The sequence below is a fragment of the Solanum pennellii genome, chromosome 10 (assembly GCF_001406875.1).
Source record: "Solanum pennellii chromosome 10, SPENNV200".
NCBI classification, from domain to species: Eukaryota; Viridiplantae; Streptophyta; class Magnoliopsida; order Solanales; family Solanaceae; genus Solanum; species Solanum pennellii.
This window is the reverse complement of record NC_028646.1, coordinates 45,776,738-45,797,514: the sequence shown is the minus strand read 5'-3', so window position 1 is coordinate 45,797,514 and position 20,777 is coordinate 45,776,738.

The window sequence follows — 20,777 nt, the reverse complement described above, 5'->3', positions numbered from 1 at the left end:
AAATGGTTTGGAGAAACGCTGAAGTCGAAACCGCTGCAGGTGTCGTCAACCTGTCCTCTGAACTACACCTATAGAAATAGTATATATTAGGGGTTAGTACACCACTTTTACTAAGTATGGAAGGATGCAAACATACACATAAGACTATGCATGATCAAAGAAAGATCTTCCTAAACAACTTGCTATTTCTGGAAAGCCTAGTGACTAGACTTCTCTAAATCGTCAGATGTGAATTGTGGTATGAATATGATGTATTTTAATGCATTAAAAGCACACAACTCATTTTCTATATGATTACAAAACATTAGAATCTTCCAAATAATTTTAGAACAACTTGGGCAAAGAGTTTAGATTTTGATTCTCTTAGGACGAGAGCTCCTCTTTGTACACTTAAATTTTTTTTCAATCTTTTTCTTCTTCTTGTTGTGTAGTTCAATAACTCCTTTGGTACTATGTTTTACTTTCAAGTTCAATGATTCATTGTAGTCCCATACGCATAATGAATTGATGTAAGTAATCCAAGGACTAAGGAATGATTTCCCTACCTTATAGTGAGTTATTCTTTACACTATATATTCATTACATTTCATAAGCAATTCTCTATTGATCATGCCATTGATTTCATTACTTTCAAGTTTTATATATTATACATTAGATATACATGAGACTTTGGAATCATTGATGTAGCATAAGGCATCTCAAGTGAGGTCCCAACATATGGGAGCTCAACACGAGGGCCTTCTTTACCAAACACATAGTCTGCTTCTTTCGTTCATTCGTACTTCAGATTATTCATTTCATTCACTCGTAGTCTGATGTAAACACAAGCTATACCAAGGATGAAGTTTAATACTCTCATCGGGATCATGAAGTACAATGACCAAGAATGACCTAATGTCATTACTTGAATGTGATTTCACCTACTGATTGTCTTGCACAAACACCTTCAGTATCGTTCATTTCATTATCTTTCATACATTGAGGAACTCCAACCTTAAACGAGATAGATCATATGAGCATAACGAAATCCAGTGTCTACCTCACACTGAAAAGAGGTTGAATCACTGGCCAAAGTGCCCCAAAACATGCCAGCATACATGGCAATTGTGCCCCGCCAGATCCCTATATTGGCAGTATAGGTTCGAAGACTAGGAGATATAAGGAGAGCCATACCCAGCATGCCGGACAGTCTCATCTCTTGAGAGTTACGTGAACCTCTGCCCTTCCTGAAAGAATGCATCACCGCTCTAGCTAGCCTATAAGTGCTCAGTATAAAGTTCCATTTTATTCAGCTCATACGTCATGGAAGATGGCTTCTAGTATGAGGACATCATAGCTCAATATATGATTTCTCATCTGATCATTAGTATTAAGTATACATCAGTCTCAATACTTTTATTAGAGTGTACATAGAGACTGGTATTTTCATAGCTTTACACTCTCATATATGAGTACGTTTTGGTAACATTTACTTACTCTATTCATGACTTGTCATCCTTTTCTTTACATTGATGAAATATGAATTATACTTACATAACATCTTTGGTGTTAATGAGACTTGTCTCACCCAATCTAATACCTTCAGTCGTGAGTATTTTTAACATAGTAGCTTCGGTGTAAGTGAGGCTTGTCTCAGTTTTTTTATCACCTTATTATGGTTACTTTCTTAACTTAGACATCTTTAGTTATGTTATTTCTCACGTTTCTTGCTTACTTTCGTTTGATAGCTTTATATCATCGTTTATGGACGATGAGAACTTCACTCAATGAATTACATATGTTCATAGTTCATTTGGTTAGGGCATGTTGGGATTTGTCCCAATGATTGACATGCCTTTGGATATGGATTCATTGAATTACCTTAGATTTGCTTATATTGTCATTTCAATACTTTGTCGATATATGATTTGCATAAAATTAGTATTGGCCTCGAAAACATGAAAACTTAGTTCATAACCAATTTATTGGCACATGCCAAAGTTACACTCGTTCATGTTTAGTTTGTATACCTTAGCCATTAGCTAATCTTTTAATTATTTAAATATAATATTATAGACAATTTCATTCATCACTGTTAGACGATGTATTTATAGCCATTTATTGGCGTAAGGAAGGCAATTCATTCAAGTATAATTTCATGGAACATTAGCCAATTCTATTACAGTTTTAAAAATAATGTTGTATACTAATTTATTGGCATTAGACAGACTTTCACTACACTTGAACTTTTAATCTTATATTAACTTACAAGAACAATTCCATGCTTGGTTTGACCAAGCTATGAAGTTATTTTGGCATTTTAGATTTATAAACTATCTTTGATTATTTATGAAAGTTCTAACTACTTATTCAATGCTTTTACGTTCACAAGTTCGTGTGGATAGGGTATGGTGGAACTTGACCCATTGATTGGAATACCCTATGTTATCAGTTCATTGATGTAGAGATTGGTATCACTTTTTTAGTATAACTTCACACATTTTGGTAGATAATATTTTGGACATCGTTTTGCTAGCCAATTTTTTGGCATAAACAAAACTTTCACATATGGAGGTCAAATAAACTTCATTTGCTGTAAGACAACCTTTTTACATTCAATTACCTTATAATTATCATTCAATGAACATCCTATAATAGTAGACTCAACTTCATAAAAACTCATAGTAACTAAAATCTTTCTCGAACACAAAACTAAGCATTATGTCATTCCTTAATCTGTGTAACTAATCACTCAATCATATGAATCCAATCTATGGCCCTCATTACTCATTAATAAATCAAGAAATTATAAAATCAGTTAGGACCACATACCAACAACATGTTCAAGATTACATCTATATACTTAAAGAATCGAATACAAGGATAACTAGGGAGATGGACGTTCAACAGTACCATAGGGAAACAACCCTAGTTTCGAAATTCATGAGTTTGAAACGTTTGAAAAGCCTCTTGGAGAATGAATTCCATGAAAGAAAACCCATACCTTAATTAGAACTTAATATACGAAGACCACCTTTAACGAACCTTTAAGAAACCTTCAAAAATCATCTAAGAATTTTTTTTGTTTTTTTTCTTGCGTTTTGTTCACTGTTTTTCTCACACTTGTTTTCTGATTTTAGTCGTGTATTTTTTTGAGTTTTAACGTGGTTTTTAGGTTTAGGATCTGACCTTGACTTATTAAACTTAGGGTTTAACAAGTTAATTAAATAAATTAATCAACTCATTACTAAAAAAACCCTCCTAAGTTGTCTAAACATAGGAGAACATAACACTTCGTCAAATCTAGAAATTAGTGTTGACTATGGTTTTGGTAAGAATTTTAAATTTATATTAATCAATTTAATCCTTAATTTAATTAATTTAGGTACCTATGGTATTTTCTTAATCACCCACAACTCATTGGAACCAAAATTAGCCAATTTGGACCATCCTAGGTTAAGTACTAGGATGTTTCTTGATTTATACTAGGTTAGTGTAAGAATTTTGGTTTTACCCCTTTAATTTAATTAATTAAATGGCTAATTTAATTAATTAAGTGTCCTAGGATAATTACTAAAGTACCCTTAAGTCGTTATAACCATAGCTAATCCTTTGAACCATCTTAGGTACTAGGTGGTCTTTTTCTTCTATTAACCGAAATATGGAAATTGTTTTATGATTTTTGTTTTGGCCCTTTAAATTAATTAATTAAGTTGATAAATTAATTAATTAATTATCCTAGGGTAATTACTAAAGTAACCTTAAGTCATTAGGATCTTCACTAACTCTTTGGACCATCCTAGGTTAGGTACTAGGTTGTCCCTTTCTTCTCTTAAACGAAATCTGAAAATTCCCTTTTTATTTTCGGTTTTAGCCCTTTTAAATTAAATAATTAATTTTCAAAATTAATTACTTAAGTAACATAGGGTAATTAATAAAGTACCCTTAAGTTGTTAGGACCATAACTAACCTTTTTGACCATACTAGGTTAGTTACTAGGTTGTCTCTTCAACCCGGTTTGGGTCCTAGGTTTTCGGGTGCACAAATTGGTCCAATTCGATTAGTCCTAGGTTAGTTAGCTATTTGGGGCAGTAGGTTAGATTTTAAAATTATTAGGAAGTTAGGCCTCACATGGAGTGGTCCCTTATGCACGTTTTTGTCCCCTTAACTATCCTAACCGAATTCGGTTAGGGTGGTCCCCTCCTTTAGTGCTTCTTCACATGTCTTGCACATATTCTTGCACATGTATTGGTTGTACTTTCTGAACTAACTATTAATTTATGGTTCCTTTGGGAATGTTTAATTTTTGTCCCACGGATCCTCACTATGTTCTTGGGCACTGTTTATTCTTCATGATCATTTTAAATGATCATGTGATATGGTACTAGTCTTGACACTTGGATGCCTAGTACCTAATTTGTGAGTTAAGGAATTAAAAATTAATTTAGCTTAGGGTCTTCAATGCGGGTACATTTATATAACAAGCTCATTAATAATCATTTACTTCTTATACCCTCATAACAAGAGAAAAAAACCATAACATCATTCATAATAAGTAACCATGCATGAGGAACTCACACTGAACCCCTCTAAAGACCCACTTGTGCAATGCACACGTAAAGTACCATACCCTCACCTACACTAATTAGTATCCCTTAAGTAGTCCTAAACCATGTGAGCTATGTGGAATCCGATGTCAACCCCTCACACCAAAAAAAGGGTATCATACTTTCAAAGGTAGAGCATTACATTCGTAATAACATCTAGGTGGATCGAGTAGCTAAGATTCCTATGGGGGAACATATTTAAGTAACTAGGAGGTTGTTACTAGAAACCTCTTTATACTAAGTAGCATTGTAGTTTCCACGTAATGATATCATATAGTGTGAACCTCCCTTCCATTTCTGAAGGAACAACTCTCATTGTCAAGTTCACTAGATGCTAAGCTAAATTCCCTTTTTGAAGTTTCTTTAAGTCTTTCTCAAACATAGATTCACTACATAGGTCTTAGTGTCTTAACCTCCCATATTGAATATACACAACTCATAGGTTTTATGAGGAGAATGTCCTTTCATCAAAACAAACATCATGTGAGAATATTAATTCATAAAAATAATCATATAGTGTAGATAAGAATTACCTTAAAATCTACACAAAAATATGCTGGTCATTTTCTCAATTTCTCATATATATATATAGAGGATTATGTGTCACATCTGGGGAGCACCGCCTAGACGTAACCAACATCGTCATCCTCTAAGAGGGATAAGACTAGGCTCGTAGCTTACATCATTACTTTCATTGGTTAAACGTGCGCAAAATTTAAAACATTTCTTCTATCTCTCATGAGGTTTACATAAACCTCTCACATACACATAATTTATTTATATGAAGTATACATAAACCCTTCATATAAGAAGATTACATAGTGTTCTACTTTTATTGTGCGAACACACACACACACACACACACATATATATATATATGTGTGTGTGTGTGTATATATAAAAGGAAATGAACATATTTTCTTTAACACTAATACACATCCACAGCTAGAAAGTGGCATTGTCCTCGAAGTGGTGAGGACCTACAAAACTTGGAGAATGAGAATCCAAGTCTTCCTTCGAAAGTCGTCACAAGCCCTTCAACGAACGAAACATAAAATGCCAGGATAAAGGGGAGAAATAGGGTTAGCACATCACATGTATTAACTATAGAGACCATTTGCACACACAACATAGAAATCAAGCTAAAAAGGGTCTTTTTCATTAAAGCCTGTTAATTAATTTTTTAAAGCCTTATGCATATTCAAGAAGCAATAAAAGTCAATAGCACATATTCCTTATGTAAAGACCATGTACTTAACAAGAACAAGATTACTAAGTCTAGTCAACTCAACATGCATATCGACATGATTGGGCACATAATCAAGACAACTCTATAATCAAGTCATAACATCAACAAGCATGAATAAGAGTTAATAACATCACAACGAAAGCAATCATTTTCATGACCCCTCATCAAGTCCACTAGTGAAATTACTAAGTAATGCCCCATAACCTTACTCAATCAAGTAAACCTAATAATAACCATAAACAATGTACAACTTCACATAACATATCTTTTGTAGTAAACATCATCAAACTTTAATAATAGAGACCAAACATATGTTCATAAGTGAAACCGATATCACATAGTTTCATCGACATGTAGGATCATCATACACATATAATTTACATTTATAAGCATATACATACATAAGAAAATCCTTATAAGACTTCCCTTCATGGCTTACTAGTGCAATGTATAGGTAGAGTCCCATAACCTTACTTAGACTAAGATAAACCCCTTAGGTCATCCTTGTTAGAGTTCATTTTACTACTTCATTTTACCTTTTTGGAACATGTTTCCTTAACCGACATAGACCACATGAGCTACTGTGGAATCCGGTGTCAACACCAAAAGAAGGTGGACTACTTGCCAAGGTAGTACCAAAACATGAACGTAGCATCTATGTGGATCCAATAGCTAGTAATCCTATGGGGGTAACTTAGTTCAAGAACTAGGATATGTAGTTCAGAACCTCAATACGCTATTGCATTATAGTTTCAAATCTCATAAGTACATCAGTGACCCTACCTTCCCTATGTGTCAAGGGACACTCCTCACTCTAGTTCACTCTGTGCTAAGCTACAGTCCCTTTTTAAATGTATTTAATGTCTTTATTAATCATCATAGCTTTATGTATGTCATAGGGTATATACCTTATATAATCATCATCATCATAGATCAATAAGAATTGCATGAGTATTATTCTTTCATTTCAATTCATACATGTGAGGTTAGCACATTTACATATCACATCATAATAAGGCACATTGGTAAGTTATCACCATTCTTATAATATTTATATCAAACCCAACAACTCACAAACCATAGTTCAATTCCAAATAGACATCATACCAACCCTATAAATCTTAAAATGAGTTATAATTCAATATAACTTCATCACATAATCACAAGTAATTATAATTGAAGTGAAGAATCGAGATCACATGACTTAACCCATTCTCTTTCACAAGCCATCATCAAAGTCTTACCATCAACCATCCAATTAAACCGAACAATGGGTTTAATATCATCACACAATATTAATCTACATAATAATGAAGTCAATTGAATCACTACACAACAATTCATCAGGAGTTTATACCCTAGGGTTAGAACTTAGGTCAAATACATGATCTACTTTACAACCTAGATTAATTACTCGAGAACTAGCATAATTGGATTACGATGTATCACAATATACTCATAGATTGGCATAATAAAAACACATGATAGTAATTCACATATTAACCAGGCCAATTGTATCAATACTATATAATTCAACTCAAGATCAAAACCTAGGGTTAAGAGAAAAAGGTTATCTTCCACTAACGTCGTCAATTCATCAAGAAGTAGTATAATGAAATCAAAATACTTGTTAATATACTTATAAAAATCAAAAGGAATCATAAACAAAGCAATCCACAAGTTCAATTTCGTTTGGGAAGGAAACTTACTTGGAACTCAACTTTTTAAATCAATTTGGAGGAACCCTTTGGGGAAAAAGATCCCAAATGTGAAAGGAATCACATACCTTACTAATTGATTGAGAATGATGGTGAAAAGGCCCCTACTTAAATCTCGATAAACCTCCTTTGCTTGGTCTTATATGGAGTTTCTTTTGTAGAGAGAAAGAAGAGAGAAGGAAGGCGAATTGGGTTTTAGGAAATTATTTGAGTTAAGCGAGGTATTAGGATTAGGGTAGTTTATATAGTGATTTAACTAACTTAATTAACCACACTCTAATCCCTAATTAACATCCTAAAAAAACTAATTAAATGAATTAAGTATAACAAATCAGCAATACACTAACTTGACCTACGGGACCCCGACAACGGGCCGTAGGTGAGTCGACGGGCAGTGTGGCCTTCGTTCTGCACATCCGTGGTTTTAGTAAGAGATTTTCCAAATGACCACTTCACGAATTTGGCTAATTGTTCATCGACGGAGGCATCGACGCCCCTTCGATGCACGAACGCCTCGTCTCCTGCAGTCGGTTGATGGACACTGCCTTCTGGCAACTTTTAGCCATATTGCAAGGGTCCTCCTCAAGGGACCTTGGTTAGTCTTGGGGAGTCGTACGCGAACGTTTCTACTTTAAAATAAATCTAATATGTGCTAGACACCTCAACACCAAATTTCATCATTTTCCGACTATTAAAACATAGTCAAATAGGCTAAGTCACTCTCGCACCTCTTAAACTAGTTTCTAGACGTCATGAACGTTCCTTGACGTTTTATTTCTAGAACTTCCTAAATGACTTATATACATTATACTTGACTTTAAAACAGTATTAAAACTCTAGACTCTCATGTTAGGCTCTACATTAGGCTTTAGACTTTCGGAGTATTACATTATCCCCCCTTAGGAACATTCCTTCCCGAATGACTCTAATATTCTTTTAAAGGAAGGAATAGGCTCAAGATTGGAATCCCAAAAAATAACAACATAATAAAAGATGAGTCACAATCAAAATCATCATAGCATATGACCATTTACACAATGCAACTCAAAAAATCATTTTCACTCATAAGAGTTCAACATTCATTTAACGCTTGTTCATTATGCCAAAACTTTCTTCAACACATATCAATATACTCAATACAATTCATGAAGGAAAAATATACTAAAATGCACAACATAAACTCCAAACAAGTAGAAAGCAACATTTCTTTTTTTTTTTGGCATGCAATTAACTATAATTCACTTTAACATGCACCCTTTTACACAACTTCACCAAAAATAAAGGCAACTTCAACTAAACTCATTATTTTCACTATAAAGAGGAATAACTATCCTTAGTTATCAAATATATATGAGGGTAACGGAACTTCATGTTGGACTCGGCCTCCTATGTTACACCCTCAACTAGGTGCTTTTTCCATAACTCCTTTACGGAAGCCACCCTTTTGTTCTTTAACTTCTTTACTTGGATATCAAGGATTTCAAAGGGAATCTCCTTTTAGTAGAGGTTCTCTTGAAAACTTTGTCCTTTAATAGGGAGGGTGTAATCGGGATCACCGACACACTTCTTAAGCATAGAAACATGGAACACCGGATGAACCGAAGCCAATTCACTAGGTAACTTCAACTCATATGCAACCTTGACAATTCTTTGAAAATTTCATAGGGAACCACATAATGGTCGGCATAAGACTTTTGTCGGCTACATGTTGTTTTCAAGCGATTCCTTATGAAAAGAACCTTCTCCAAAGTCTTATAAACCAATTCGGGATAAAAAAGTGAATTCTCACCAACTTTAAACAATCCAATTGGAGATCTACTTCTCCTATCATACAAGGCTTAATAAGGAGCCATTTATATAGATGAATGGTAACTATTATTGTAAGGAAACTCGACCAAAGGCAAGTGTTTATCCCAATTTCCCTTGAAATAGATTATACAAGATCTAAGCATATCCTCTAGGGTTTGAATAGTACGCTTCACTTGACCATCCGTTTGAGGATGAAAAGAGGTGCTAAACTTCACATTGGCACCCAACCTTTTTTTAATGACCTCAAAAACATAGAAGTGAATGTGCGCCTCTATCCGATATGACGGTTAACGGAATTCCATGGCGACACAAAATATCATCTATGAATATCCTTGCATAATCCTCCACCAAGTAAGTAGACTTGACGGGAATAAAATGTGTGGAATCGGTCAGCCTAACAACAACCACCCATATGGAGTCATATTGCATTTGTATCCGAGGAAAACCTACCACAAAGTTCATATTAATTTCTTCCCATTTCCAAGTAGGATCTTGGATTTCTTGAAGCAAACCACCCGTCTTTTGGTGTTCGGATTTCACTTGTTAGCAATTTCGACATTTTGCAACCAATTCCGCTATGTCCTGCTTTAAGTATTCCCACAAAAACACCTCTCTAAGGTCATGGTAAATCATTGTATATTCCGGATGATTAGAATAATGGGAACCATGAGCTTCATCAAGAATCCGCTTCCTCAAGACATTTACATTGGGAACACACAACCTTCCTTGATACCTCAAGACACAATCCCCCCTAAGGACAATGACTTACTAAGCTTACCAATAACCGACACCTTCAACTCCATCAATGGGTGATCAAGGTGTTGTTTGGACTTCTCCTTTACCACCAAAGACGATTCAGAGTTATGATGGACCAGATGACCACCATTCGGAGAATCTTCCAATATAACTTCCAAACGAGCCGACCTATAAATATGTTTCACTAGGCATTTCTTGGCATCTTCTAAATAAGACACGCTACCCATGGTTATACGACTTGGAGCATCTTCAACCACATTGTCCTTGTCGGGGTTGTAGAGGACACTCATGTTGTAATCTTTCAACAATTCCAAACACCTTTTTGTCGGAGATTCAACTCCTTTTGAGTTAACACATATTAAAGACTCTTGTGGTCGGTATACATATCATCATGAACACCATATAAATAATACCTCCATATTTTCAAGGCAAATACCACGGCCGCTACCTCAAGATCATTAGTTTGATAATTCTTCTCATGCACCTCAAATTGTCTAGAGGCATAAGCTACTACTTTCCCATGATGCATAAGAAAGCACCCTAAGCCCAATCGGGATGCATCAAAATACACAAAGAAGCCCTTGGCACCCTCCGGTGAAGTCAACACCGGCGCAAAACTAAGCCTATCTTTCATGATTTGGATGCATTTTTCACATGCCTCTGACCACTAAAATTTCATACTCATTTGGGTCAAAGTAGTCAAGGGAGATACAATGGATGTAAAACCATCCACAACCTCCTATAATAACCCACTAGAAATAAGAAATTCCTAATGTTGGTTGGAGTCAATGGCCCAGGTCAATTTTTCACTACCTCAGTTTTCATTGGGTCAACCTCAACTCCCTCACGAGAGATTATATGACCAAGAAACACCACCGAACTCAACCAAAAGTCAAACATGCTATACATGGCAAATAGTTGGTTCTCCTTAAGTACTTGTAACACCACCCTAAAATGGTCCATGTGTTCACCCTCATTTTTCCAATATACCAAGATGTCATCAATGAAGACAGTGACAATGAATCTAGGTAACTTCAAAACACTCTATTCATGAGATCCATAAACGCCGCCGGGGCATTAGTGAGACCAAATGACATTACTAAGAACTCATATTGACCATATCTTTTTTGAAATTCATTCTTTGGTATGTCCTCACCTCTCACCCTAAGTTGGTGATACCCCGATCTCAAGTAAATCTTAGAAAAGTATCCGAGCCCTTGGAGTTGATCAAACAAGTCGTCAATCCGAGGGAGAGGATACTTATTCATAATGGTGATTTTACTAAGTTGGCGATAATCAATGCACATTCTAAGGGACCCATCCCTTTTCTTCACAAACAAAACCGAAGTACCCCATGGAGAAATACTAGGTTTAATGAAGCCTTTGTCTAGTAAGTCGTTGAGTTGAGCCTTCAACTCTTTCAGTTTGGCTAGAGACACCTCATAAGGAGGAATTTAAATGGGATTGGTATCCGGTAGCAAGTAAATACCAAACTGAATTTACCGTTCGAGAGGGATTCCAAGAAGATCATTAGGAAAGACCGTCGGAAATTCCCTGACTACGAGGACTTACTCAATGGGAGGATTTTCCGAATATAAATCCTTGACTCTTACAATTTGGTATAGACACCCTTTTGCGATCCTTTTTCTATCTTTAAGACAAGAGATAATACGACCTCTAGGAATAAGATTTCCCCCTTCCACTCTAAAATGGGTTTATTTAGAAAATTGAACTTAACAATTCTAGTTCTACAATCAAATGGAAGAAAAAAAATCATGCAACCAATCCATCCCTATAATGACATCAAAATCGATCATATCAAGTTCTACTAATTCAACTTGAGTAACTATATTGGGCATTATTATTGGACAATTTCTATGCACCTTTTTTGCAACCACCGACTCATCTACTGAGGTATTTACCATGAAAGGTTCATTTACAATATCGGGATAAATATCAAACTTTTTAAATATGAAGGGAGTAAAAAAAGATAATATAGTACCCAGATCAAGTAAAGCATATATATCAATACCGAAGACTTGAAAAATATCGGTGACCAGATCAGGAGCGAAGTGCATAAAAGTGTTTGTTCTTTAGAGGATCAACATTAGAACCACTAGCTTCAGCTCGCCCAGTGCCTTTGTCTTACTCCTTCAAATTTGGTTGATTCCTAACCTTTTGGCCAATCTTACCACACCCAATGTAATTGCCTGTCCCAACAAGGCAATCACCATAATGCTTCTTGCTACACTTTCCACAAGTGGCTTCTTGCATGGTGAGCTAGTACCTATTCCCTTTTGAGACTATAGGATTAGAAACCCTATCATGACGAGCCTTGGTAAATTTTGTAGGAACTTGATTTGAAAACCTCTTATCCAACCTATAATTGTCTTGGATATCAAGCCTACCCTTTGAAGAACCACCTTCATAAGATCTTGCCCTCTTGGCATCCCTACTCTTTCTGTTAACCCTTGTATTTTCCACTTGTTGAGCATGAACCATAAGAATAGAAATGTTCATATTATCATGTATAATAGCTAAACGACATTCTTCCTTCAACTCATACCGCACCCCTATCACAAAGAGGCTCATTTCTTTTTTAGGGTTTGAAACCAAAGAAGGAGCATACTTTGAAAATATAGAAGTTTCAAAGAGTAGTCAAGTACAACCATACTTCCTTGATGAAGGTTAATGAATTCTTCCACTTTGGCTTCCCTCTTCTCCCGAGGAAAAAACCTATCAAGAAAAGCCTTCATGAAAATCTTCCATTTAACCGGTCCATCCTTTAAAGGCCTATTATCTCTCCATTGGACATACCAAGTTTGGGTGACATATTTGAGGTTGTAAGTCGCTAACTTGGCCTTCTCAGTAGTAATCAACCCCATCGCATAGAGAATCTTTTAGGCTCCATCAGTGAACTCTTGGGGGTCATCCTTCAATTTGGACCCATAAAAGTAGGGGGATTCATCTTTATGAAATCCCTCAAACGGGAGGCCATGGTGCCAACATATTGGTTTCCTCAGGGTACCACCTCCCGATTATCTTTGGCCTTCATATCATCTGCATGATTAGTGACAGCTTGTGCTTGTGTAGTAAAGGCTTGGGCCATTTCGGGAAAGGTTACCCTTATGTCCCCTTCGTTAAAGCCCAAGGATTGGCCGAAGCTTGATCATCATTAGCAACTTCGTCAAGAGGATGATCTTGATTTCCATGGGGAGGAACTCCCGCATTAGAAATCACTTCATCAAGTTTTCGAGCGGCTATTCTTCGAGTATTCATTACCTATAATCACAATAAAAGGATTAGATGCTAAGGGCACAAATATTCAAGACTCACTAGGCATGATACTGGACTTCGAGGAAAAGGAGAATTTTCTAAGCATCATATAGTTTCCTATTCATAAGTGTGGCGTGATTCACAACTATGAATAAAAATATATATAGACGTGTTTAAATGAGACATCGACTCTAACGATATTCAGAACTCATGCTTTGATACAAAGATTGTCACATCCGGGGAGCACCCCCTAGACGTAACCGGCATCGTCGTCCGCAAAGAGGACTAAGACTAGCCTCTTAGCATATTTCATTACATTCATAAGTTAAATATGCGGAGAATATAAAACTTTTCTTCTATCTATCATGAGGTTTACATAGACCTCTCGCATACACATAGTATATTCGTATCGAGTATACATAGACCCTTCGTATATGAAGATTACCCAATCTTCTACATTTAATTCCCACACATATATATAAGATATAAGATAGTCTTAAAACAAATGTCTCTTCACATAATCATCTAAACACGAGTATAAAAATTGAGCATAGCCCATACATAAATAAAATAAAAGCCACATATATGCCATACAATATTATTACTCAAATAAAATGAAATGAACATATTGTGTTTAAGACTAATCAACATCCAATGCTAGAAAGATGTATTGTCCTCGAAGTGATGAAGACCTACCCAACTTTGATAATGAGAATCCAAGTTTTCCTTTAAAAGTTGTCACAAGCCCTTCAACGCCCGAAACATAAAATGTTTGGGAAAAATGAGAAAAATAGGGTTAGCACATCACTTGTACTGAGTATAGGACCATATGCATACACAACATACAAATCATGCTAAAAAGGAAAATTTCATTAAAGCATGCTAATTTACTTTGAAAATCCTTATGCACATTCAAGAACAAATACAAGTCAATAACACATATTCCATAAGTCAAGACTATGTACATCACAAGACAAAGATTACTAAGTCTAGTCAAGTCAACATGCATATCAACATAGTTGAGAACATAATCAAGACAACTCGATCATCAAGTCATAACATCAACAAGCATGAATAAGAGTTCATAACATCATAACCAATGCAAGGCATTACTCATGATACCTCATTAGTCCACTAGTGCAATTACTAAGCAAAGCCCCATAACCTTACTCAATCAAGTAAATCTAATAAGAACCACAAACAATGTCCAACTTCACATAGTATATTACTTACAGTAAACATCATCATACATTAGCAATAGAGACCAAACACATGTTCATAAGTGAAACCAATATCATATAGTGTCATCAACATGTAAGATCATCATATACATACAAGTTACATTTATAAGCATATACATACATAATAACATCAATAGAAGACTTCCCTCAAGGCTTACTAGTTCAATGTATAGGTAGAGTTCCATACCCCTACCTAGACTAAGCTAAATCACTTAGGCCATCCTAGTTAGAGTTCATTCCGTTACTTTATTTTACCTTTCGGAACATCTTGCCTAAACTGACATACACCACACGAGCTAATGTGGAATGCAGTGTCATGGAACTCTACATCAAAAGAAGGTGAACTACTTTCCAAGTTAGTACCAAAAACTGAACGTAGAATCTATGTGGATCCACTAGCTAGTATACCTATGGCGGCAAAATAATTCAAGAACTAGGAGATGTAGTTGGGACACACTTTATGGTACATTCATTATAGTCTCCAATATCATGAGTACATTAGTGATCCTATCTTTCCTATGAGGGAAGGGACACTCCTCACTCTAAATCACTCGGTGCTAAGGTAGAGTTCCTTTTGAAATTTCTTTAATGCCTTTATTAATCATTATAGCTTAATGTAGGTCATAGGGTCTATCCCTTATATAATCATCATCATCATAGCTCAATAAGATTTGGTTGAGTATTGTCCTTTCATTACAATTCATACATGTGAGGTTAGAACATTTACATATATATTACATCATAATAAGGTACATTGTAAGTAATCACCATCCGTATAACATTTACATATTATCCAACAACTTACTGACCATAGTTCAAGACATTCCAAATCATCATCATACCAACCCTATCAATCTTAATATAAGGTATACTTCAATATAACTTCATTTATTAATAACAAGTAATCATAATTGAAGTAAAGAATTTAGATCACAAGACTTACCCTAATCTCCTTCACAAGACATCATCAAGATATTAACATCAACAATACAATTCAACCCAAAAGTGGGTGTAATATCATCAAACAATGCTAATCAACAACATAATGAAGTCAATTGAATCACTACACAACACTTTATTACTGGTTCATAGCTAAGGCTTAGGGACTTAGGTCAAATTCGTGATCTACTTCACAACCTACGTCAATTACTTAAGAACTATCATAATTTGAATACAATATATCACGGTCTACTCATATATTGTAATTATAACAACATAGGATAGTAATTCATACATTAACTTAGACAATTGTATCAATATTGCATAATTCAACTTAAGATCACAACCAAGGGTTAAGGGGAAAAGGTCATCTTCCACAATCTAGGACAATTCATCAACAAGTAGTGTAATGGAATCATAGTACATGTTAATCTACTTAGAATAATAAAAAAATTATCATACACAAAAAAATTCACAAGATTAATTTCGTTTTTGAAAGAAACCCATTTTGAACTCAACCTTTTGAAATCAATTTGGAGGAACCCTTTGGGGAAAGAGATCCCAAAGGTGAAAGGAATCACATACCTTACTAATTGATGGAGAATGATGGTGAAAATCCCCCTCCTTGAATCCCTATAACCCTCCTTTGATTGGTATTCTATGGAGTTTCTTTTGGAGAGAAATAAAGAGAAGGATAAGCAAATAGGTTTTGGGAAATTATGAGAGTTAAATTAGGTTTTTAGACTAGGGTTGTTTATATAGTGACTTAACTAACTTAATTAACCACCCCCTAATCGCTAATTAACCTCCTAAATAAACTAACTAATTTAAATGAAATAAGTATAACAAAGCAACAACACACATACATTACCTACAAGACCCCGATTGACGGGTCGTAGGTCAGTTAACGGGCAGTGTGGTCTCCGTTTTGCACATCCATGGTTTTGGTATGCATTTTTACAAATGACCCCTTCACACATTTGGATAAGTATTAATCAACGGAGGAATTGACGCCCCGTCAATGAACCAATGCCTTGTCGCCTGCTGTCCGTTTATGGACATTGCCTCATGGCAGCATTTTCCCATATTGCAAGAGTCCTTCTCAAGGGCCCTTGGTTAGTCCTTTGGGAATCGTACCCAGAAATTTCGACCAAAAACTAACTGTAATACGTGGTAGACAACTCACCACTAAATTTCATCATTTTCCAACTCGTAAAACTTAGTCAAATAGGCTAAGGCACACTAGCACCTCTTGAACTAGTTTCGGGATGTCATGGACGTTCCTTGAGGTTTTGATTCTACAACGTCCTAAAAGACTTATATACATTATGGTTGACTTTAAAACAGTGTTTTAACTCTTAGAATATCATGTTAGGCTATATATTAGGGTTTAAACTTTTGGAGTATTGTATTATGTTTGTGGGGTCCTTCCACCATAGTATCACATTCAACTTAACATGTATACCACACTATGTTCATAATACATCACCCATACTCATAATATAAAATACACATCCATATTTAGGTATGTGGGGAAGAGGGAAATTATCACAACACTTCAATTTGTACTAACAAGTAGCACCTCCACTATATGTGGATTAACCAATCAACTTATGGCTACACAATAAGTTGATAGTTCCACCACATGTCGATCATCAACTTAAGAGAAGATTACTTAATAATTGTATACCTTCATTCGTAGCCTTCTATGGATTCCTTCACGATTTACTCTAATTTCTTGATATTCATAAATTTTATAGGATAATATAACAATTCACTAACGAATTATACAAGAACATGCTAAACTACATAATATTCGATCATTATTCAATAGAAGCTAATGTTTACAGTTGAGTATAGTGGAATATTTATGGGTCTTTAGAGAATTAGATAAAAACATAATTAATTCTTAAATTTATCCATAAACATCAATATTCAATCATAATTAATCCATTTAAATAAGTAGAAACAGGTTTGGAAAGAGAGCCACGAAATTGGATTAAAACCTAGAATTTGGGGAAGTTTGAAAACACAATTTGAAGGGCTTCTTGGTGAAGCTAACCAAGAACAAAAATTCCCATACATTAACCTTAGAATCCCATGAATTTCGCGATGAAAATTTTCCATCTACCAGCCCTAGTGGATTTCCTTAGATTTTCTTCAATGGAGGTTTAAGATGAAAGATTTTTGGAGGGAAAAGGAGTTGGAGTTTTATTTTGGGGTCTTGACTTGTGGTGAATTAATGGATTAGTTTAGGGTCCTATAAGTTTAACAACCTAAACAAGTTCCTAAACTCCTACTTAAAAACTAATTAAAACTCAACCTTCAAGTTAAATGCCAAAAACTGGGAGCATCTACGACCCTCCACGTGCGGTACGTAGGTGGAGTTACGTTCCGTATCTTGGCCTCCATAAATTGTGATAGTTCTTTACTTATTAGGGCATAACCTTCAAATCCATTACAATGTCTAAGAACTCACTAGTTAATTTTTACTAGTTTCCACACGTCATGGTTGTTTCTTGATATTTCCACACTAAAACATCCAAAAAAAATTAGTTTAATTAGGTTAGGTATAGAAACACTTCTTTAACCATTTTAGGATATTAATGATCATGCAAGACTCTAGCTCACCCTATCACTTTGAGAGTCGTAACAATATCTCCCCCTTAGGAACATTCGTCCTCTAATTATACTTTAACACTCTGGGTGAAAAACAATTTAAGACTAGCAGCCCAACAACCATGACAAAAAATTTTAAGTCATAAACATTGGAGGAAACATCAACTCTACATCAAGACGTTTTCAATACCATACAAGGAAGTGGAAACTACACCTACAACCCATTATGCACCGAAAACTTTACATTTCTCATGTTTATAAGAGGAACTGCCTTTTCCTAGTCACAACATTATATCAATTTTTCATGGGTTCATATGCAAGTAATACATAAAGGCCATTTCTTTTAAGGCGGAATTCTAAACTCCATTGGTAGGTCTACATTCATCGAAGGTAGTCAGCTGACCACCCTTCTTCAGAAAATTACATGATATAGAAAGGTCAAGTTTTGAAGCTAAGGGATAAATAATTAATATTTAAAAACCACGACATAAACTCTTTCATGGCACATTTGTGAATCTTGTTATCATGTTCCTCATATTTCTTAATTATAAACATTAAAATTTTAATATTATAGAGTAACATATATGATTAAATTATTTTAAATTTGAATATCTAGAAATCATTTATTTCGAATTATTATCTAGGATATAATGAACTTTCGAATGGTGAAAACAAAAAAGCCAACATTTTACATTAAAAAACTGTTTATATATGTTAGTAACTTTAAACCCAAAGCTAAAATCAATACATGTGTTTTATCTTCTTCTTTATTTAAGAATTTTGTTTCTACTGGTATACTTTATGTTTTGTATAAACCTAGATGCATTTTTTCTATTAATATTTCATTTTTAAAAACTAATCATATATTATTTATCATATAAAATCAATGCATCAAAAATAAGAAAAAAACTCAATTGTTTATATTTGTTGTTGAAAATGTTGAGATCGTTCATGGTAGAATCCCTAAGTTAAATAAATGACATTAAACTCATTTATTTAAAAAAAAAAATATTTAACACCCTTTATGAAATCTCTGGCACAACCACTACTCAACTACCTATCAAAGCATGCTCCTAATTACTTTCTCATGAAGTCAAAATGGCAAATCATACAAAAGACATCACAACATTAGGGAATAAATTTAGAGAACTTCAATTTCTTGCATAAAACTAGTTTTCATGAACATGTGTCACATTTCAATATTGGCTAGGCACACAATCACTCCTTAGGAGTGAGCCTATACCAACACTTCCAAACAACACAAGTCACATACTCATTGGGAGGAACTTATCCTTACTCATCTAAAGTGAGCTCCATACCTCATAATGGAGTCAAAATTACCTCAACTAAAAGCATAACTAACCATTTTCATTAAACCACCTTACTATTAAAATATGCAATGACCACACTATGATGTAAAACAACATGAGAAACATGCAAATCATGAAAAATCTATATTCTATAAAATAATAATCTTTCAAAATCATGCATAACCTAAGGAGATCATGAAATTTTTAAGATACTCTCGACTCTTACACATAAATCAAGTTCAAAAAGGAATCTTTGGACTGAAGTTAGATTAAGGATATAAGAAAAGATGAGGACCTCGCGACTATCAATAAATGTTTCTACTAAAGAACATGATCTACCCTTCAGGAATGAGCCTTCTTAAAAAAATCCTCCAATATTACATCTTCCTAACAAACTCATGTTTTACCAAGGCTCATTTTAACCATACCGGGTTCTAAAATCAATGGAGTCCTAATAAACATGCATCCGAATGCTACCAAGGATAACAAAAGTAACTATTTGGAACAAGGAAATTATACGACACAGATAATATCCAAGACTCCACAAATGAGAAATGAGTCAAGGAAAGCTAATTACTTTTATGTAGAGGAGGGATAGAAGGGAACATAAAGATATTAGGACATCTCATTTTCCCTAGGCCTCCCACTTAATCCTCTTTCACAAAGACACTTACTACATTATTACTTATCTCAGTCGCATAGTAGGACTTCCTTACTCTCTTTGTTTTTGACTTGTTGGCTTAAGATACAAATTGGCACTTCCACATAAGAGAGATTCTCATTTAGGTACTCTTCATCACTAGCATTTTACCAATGTATCTCAAACTCTCATACGAATATTCAAACTGGAATCAAACTCCTCAACCTTACTACATCCATTGGATGACGAGTCCAAGAAGTCCAAAAATGAAAACCTAAAATACTCAACTTTTTTATATTCATCACCCAAAGTGGTTCTCTAAAGGGACAAATTCAAGTAAGCTTAATTGATTAATATCAAGGACATTGAATAACATCACCAGCTAAACACATTATCCCTCACTTGGGGTAAGCCTATACAAACTCTTCACAACAATATTCCCTAAAATTCTAAGGTGAGAGCAATTCAGTACTAAACCTTCATACTCCTTACATAATATGATTCCAAACCATTGACGATTTCACTTCTTCCCTCATTATAAAGGAGTTAACACACAAAACATCTCTAGGCACGACTCAAGCACCACTATTCCTAAATATCAATCACATCACAAAGCTCATAAGGACTGAGTTGG